This window comes from Pipistrellus kuhlii, unplaced genomic scaffold (assembly GCF_014108245.1).
Source record: "Pipistrellus kuhlii isolate mPipKuh1 unplaced genomic scaffold, mPipKuh1.p scaffold_m20_p_104, whole genome shotgun sequence".
Taxonomy (NCBI): domain Eukaryota; kingdom Metazoa; phylum Chordata; class Mammalia; order Chiroptera; family Vespertilionidae; genus Pipistrellus; species Pipistrellus kuhlii.
Genome location: NW_023425410.1, coordinates 500,206 through 506,146, shown reverse-complemented (window position 1 = coordinate 506,146; position 5,941 = coordinate 500,206). Strand labels below are relative to the sequence as shown.

At 38.0% G+C, this 5,941-nt stretch overlaps 1 pseudogene; it reads right to left on the bottom strand.

The window, feature by feature from the left end:
- Nucleotides 1-462: 462 nt before the first annotated feature.
- On the bottom strand, nucleotides 463-1,920 carry LOC118714824 (annotated as a pseudogene).
- Between the last annotated feature and the right edge of the window lie 4,021 nt (nucleotides 1,921-5,941).

The window sequence follows — 5,941 nt, the reverse complement described above, 5'->3', positions numbered from 1 at the left end:
ATTCCTTATGTGTGCTTCCTGGACTTGTAAGTCTATTCCTTTCATCAGGTGGGGGAAGTTTTGTGTCACTATTTCTTCAAATAGGTTTTCAATGTCTTGCTCTCTTTTCTTCTGGCAACCCCATAATTCTGATGTTGGTATGCTTGAAGTTGTCCCAGAGTCTTCTTACGCTATCTTCAACTTTTTGGATTCTTTTTTCTTTTTGATTATCCGGTTGGGTGTTTTTTGCTTCTTTGTATTCCAAATCTTTGACTTGATTCTTGTGATCCTGTAGTCTTTGTATAATATTTTTAATTTCACTCAGTGTATGCCTAATTTCTAGTTGGTCCTTTTTTCATATCTTCAAGGGTCTCATTAAATTTATCAGCCTTTTATTTTTTTCCATATCTTCTTTCTCTTTATTGAAAAAAATTTTAGAAAATAGGCAGAGGGTCTATTTTAAACAAATTAAAAAGCTGTTTCCCTCCCCAATTTGCCTAGTCAGATATATACACAGCACACAAAAAATGGTGTGTGAAGATGTGTAGAAGTAATTGTATCCTGAATTAAGGATACAATTAAAACAACTATTGAAACAGGAATTAACAACAGATTGACAATTTTAATAACTGACTCTTAATACATTGCATGGCACAAAGCTATACTATTCTGCTAGATATGGAGAAAGTCTGTTCAGTTTTTAGTAAAAATGCTTCTCCAGAAAAGCAAATGAAAACAGTGTAATCAGCAGACCAAGAAAGCTACAGCTAGATATCAGAGCTATAATTTCTCATATTTCAGATAGAAAATCCTATTTATCCAGAATGGACTAAATTTCAGGACAAAACAGTAACATTTAACCTTTTTTACATTGCTTCTTTCCTTCTCACCCCATAATTTTGCATGATATTACAAAAAGATAGCTGTTTTTAGAATTGACTATTTTATTTTTCTTTCTGTGGCAAGACTGTTATTAAGTCTTGATATTTCAGGCTCATATGCATCCATGACCAGTGTCCCTCTGTGGTAAAAACACACACAAAACAACAACTTAGCAATGGACCTGGTGAACTCAGATTCCCATTGCTGCTTTGTTCTCCCATGATAAAGGGCAGTTTCAGAGTTTATTTGTCATCACACCTTTTGAGACTAAAGGATAGTTGCCAAATTATCACCAAGATCCATCCCTGTAGGATCTTTCCTGTGGGCTCTTCTCCTCATATGAGGTATAAATGGTCAGGATCCCCATCATCACAAAATAGGATATGACACACAACACCAAAACAGGCTTGGACTCTGGAAAAGGGTGTATATAATCCCAAATCAAAGCCATGATGGCAAAGAAACAGGAGATGGTACAGATGGTGAGGCAACTGTCAATTAGACCAAAATTCTCCACATATTTGTACTTTTCCAGAAGTACTTTTTTGGCAGAATCATCCAAAGAATTTTTCACAGCTGATCCATCCCATTTGTCAATTTTTACAGGCTTATCACCAATCTTCCACTTATATTGTACATCAAGCCACTGCAGCCACTGCCTGTCCCACAGCTAGAGCCACTGCCAGCCTCACTACTGCCTCCACCACCACCAGATCTCCTGCCCTGTCTATCGGCCTTTTCTAGGAAATTCTTTAAAAACCTTATACCCGTGGTTTGGAACTTATATCCAGTCTTTTGGATCCCTCCATTTCCTTCAATTTTGGCCTACCTCTTTCTCTCTTCATTTTAGCTGCTTCCCTTAGTTGATGGAGTAGCTTTGTGTGCTAGCTGTCCTAGCAGGGCCTAGTTCAGCCTCCCCAGTTACCTGAGGTGGACACTCTTGGTGCACCCCTTTGTGGGTTGTGTGTGCAGTCATCTCACATCTTTTTAAAAAACTATTGTTCTTGTTGACAAATTACAGATGTCTGCACTTCCTCCTTCACCACTTCCACCAGCCATGCCGTCCCCTCTGGCCGTCAGCACTGCTGACTGTGTCTATCATGAATTGTGACCTCTGGGGACCCTTCATTCAATCACCTACTGATGGGCACTTAGAATGCTTCAGTGAGCACAGGGCGCGTTCATCTTCTCAAACTGCTATTTTGGATTTCCTCAGAAATACCTGGAGTTGGAAATCTGGTCATGGAGTAGTTCTGCTTTTAATTCTTAGAGCAATCTCCACACTGCTTGCCATAGTGCCTGCACCAATTTATAATCCACCAACTTATAATTTATAATTCTCTGCATCCTCACTGCACTTGTTTGCGGGTTTATTGATGAAAGCGTTCTGACAGGTGTGAGGTGACAGCTCACTGTGGCTTTAATCTCATCTCTCTGATGATTGTGCCCTGAGCACCTTTTCCTATGTCTGTGGGCCACCTGTAGGACCTCTTTGGAGAAATGTCTGTTCAGGGCCTCTGACTGTTTTTTAGTCGGATTGTTTGGTCTTGGGTGTTGAGCTTTATGTGTTCTTCTTATATATTTTGGATATTACCTCTTGTTGAATATGTCATTTGCAAATATTTTCTCCTATGCAATAGGTTGCTTCTTGGTTTTGATTTCACTATACTTTACTCTGAGGTGCAGAAGCTTTTCAGTTTGATGTGTTCCCATTGGTTTATCTTTGCTTTTGTTGTCTTTGTGTCAAGAAGACACATCCACAGAGCCATGTCAGAGAGTGTATTGCTGTCATTGTAAAAAGCATTCAGAGACGGAACTGCTGACCTCTGGGAGAGAGAAAGAGAGGCTTGGCAGAGAGAGGAGACAAAATGGTGGCCGAACAGGTGGACCTGTTCTGAGCTTAGTCCCAGAAGAGATAGAAGGAGCGTCTGAGAGTTGCTCAGGGAGTATTAGTTGGCAAGATAAGGGGTAGCAGAACTCTAAAAGAATGTAAGAGTCTGCTGGCAGGATTTCCTGACCAAGCAGCCAGCACTGCGGTGGAGACCTGTCCCGGAGCTATGGGCTCAGAGGGAAAACTATGCCATCTTACAAAGAATAGAGGATCTTATCTGAGGCCTGAAAAACCCACAACAGAGGAGACCACCGAACAGCGGTGACACCCCAATCGGCACAAACACTTGGATTCAAGGGAGTTCTTCAATCACCTATGGAAAAGAGAAAGAGAACTACATAACCAGACATCCTGAAAAGAGAGACCATGGGGAGACAAAGAAATAGCCTGCACATGAAAGAAAAGCAGGCATCACCAGAAAAGGAAGTAAATGAGTTAGAGTCAAGCAACTTACCAGAGCAAGAATTCAAAGTAATGATCATAAGATAGCTAAAAAAAAAAAATGGAAGAGAAATTTGACCATATGAGTAAGAACCAAGAAGAAATGAAGAAGAACCAAGAGGAATTGAAGAACCAAGAGGAAATGAAGATGAACCAAGAAGAAATGAAAAATGACATCACTACTATAAAGAACTCAATAGAAAGCATCAAGAGTAGACTAGAAGAAGCAGAGGACCACATCAGTGAGCTAGAAGACAAGATGGAAAAAGATATCCAATTAGAGCAGCTTCTAAAAAAAAAAAATTAAAAAGCAGGAGGAGAGCCTACGGGAGCTTAGGGACAATACAAAACAAAACAATATTCGAATAATAGGGGTTCCAGAAGGAAAGGAAACTGAGGAAGACATGGAAAATGTATTTCAAGAAATAATGTTAGAAAACTTTCCTGAAATATACAAGCAAAAACCCACACAAATCCAAGGTACTCGCAGAGTCCCAAGCAAAATGAATCCCAAAAGATCGACGCCAAGGCACATTATAATTAAATTGGCTAACACCAACGACAAAGTAAGAATCTTAAAAGCAGCCAGATAGAGACAGAAAGTTACATATAAAGGAACTCCCATCAGACTAGCAACTGATTTCTCAACAGAAACTCAACAGGCCAGAAGGGAATGAAATGAAATATACAAAGTCATGCAAAGGAAGGATCTGAAACCAAGAATACTGTACCCAGCAAGGCTATCAATCAAAATTGAAGGTGAAATCAGGAGCTTCACAGACAAAAAAAGACTAAAGGAATTTATCTCCACCTAACCAGCAATGCAAGAAATGCTAAAGGGTCTACTGTAAAAATAAAGAAATACTAGGAAGCGAAGAAGGAACACAAGGGTATAGAATAAAAATGGCATCAAATAAGTACTTATCAATAATAACTTTAAATGTAAATGGATTAAATGCTCCAATCAAAAGACATAGGGTAACAGATTGAATAAGAAAACAAGACCTATATATCTGCTGTCTAAAAGAAACCCATTTCAGAAAAAAAGACGCACACAGACTGAGGGTGAAGGGATGGAAAAAAGGTTTTCCAGGCAAATGGAAATGAAAAAAAAAAAAAAAAAAGCTGGGGTAGCAATACTTATATCTAACAAATTAGATCTCAAAGTGAAGGACATAACAAGAGATAATGAAGGCCATTTCATAATACCAAAGGGAGCAATCCAACAAGAAGAAATAACCTTGGTAAACATATATGCACCCAATAAAGGAGCACCCAAATACATAAAAAAAACCCACAAAAACTGCTGGAGGACATTAAAGGAGAGATTAATAGCAATACAATCATAGTAGGATATTTTAATACCCCACTGTCAACTTTGGACAAATCATCTAAACAAAAAATCAGCAAAGAAACATCAATCCTAAATGACGCACTAGACCAGATGGAATTAATCAACATCTTCAGAAAATTTCACCCCAAAGCCACAGAATATACATTCTACTCAAGTGCACATGGGTCATTTTCAAAGATAGACCACATGTTGGGACATAGGCAAAGTCTCTTCAAATTCAAGAAGATAGAAATCATATCAAGCTCAAATCATAGTGGCATAAAATTGGAAATTAACTACAATAAAAGTAATCCAAAGAAATCAAACACATGGAGACTAAATAGCATGCTATTGAACAAGGACTGGGTTACCAGAGAAATCAAGGAAGAAATTAAAAACATCCTGGAAACAAATGACAATGAAAACACGACAATCCAAAATCTATGGGACACAGCAAAAGCAGTTTTGAGAGGGAAGTTCATATCCCTACAAGCCTATTGCAAAAAAAAAAAAAAAAAACCAAGAAAAAATGGTAACAAATTATCTAACTCTACAACTCAAAGAGTTAGAAAAATAGCAACAAGAAGAGCCCAGTGTAAGCAGAAGGAAGGAAATAACAAAAACCAGAGTGGAGATAAATGACAGCGACCAAAGAAACAATACATAAGATCAACAAAACCAAGACCTGGTTTTTGAAAGGCTAAACAAGATTGATGAACCTTTAGCCAGGCTAACCAAGAAACAAAGAGAGAGGACCCAAATAAACAAAATCAGAAATGAAAGAGGTGAAGTAACAACAGAACCCACCAAAATACAAAGGATTGTTACAAAATACTACAAACAACTCTATTCCAACAAACTGGACAACCTGGAGGAGATGGACATATTCCTAGAAAAATATAACCTTCCAAAACTCAACCAGAAAAGAATCTAAAAATCTCAATAGATCAGTGACTTTAGAAGAAATTTAAATAGTCATCAAAAAGCTTCCAGCAAACAAAAGCCCAGGGCCAGATCGCTTCACAGATTTTTACCAAACATTCAAGGAAGAACTAAAACCTATCCTCCTCAGACTATTCCAAAAAATTCAAGAGGAAGGAACACTTCCAAACTCCTTCTATGAAGCCAGCATCACCCTAATACCAAAACCAGATAAAGCCAATTCAATGAAAGAGAATTACAGGCCAATATCCCTCATGAACATAGATGCCAAAATCCTCAACAAAATTCTAGCAAATCAGCTTCAGCATAACATCACAAAGATCATACACCATGACCAAGTAGGATTTATTCCAGGAATGCAAGGATGGTACAATATCCGCAAATCAATAAACGTGACACATCACATAAACAAATTGAGAGATAAAAATCATATATCAATCAATGCAGAAAGAACTTTTGATAAAATCCAACAC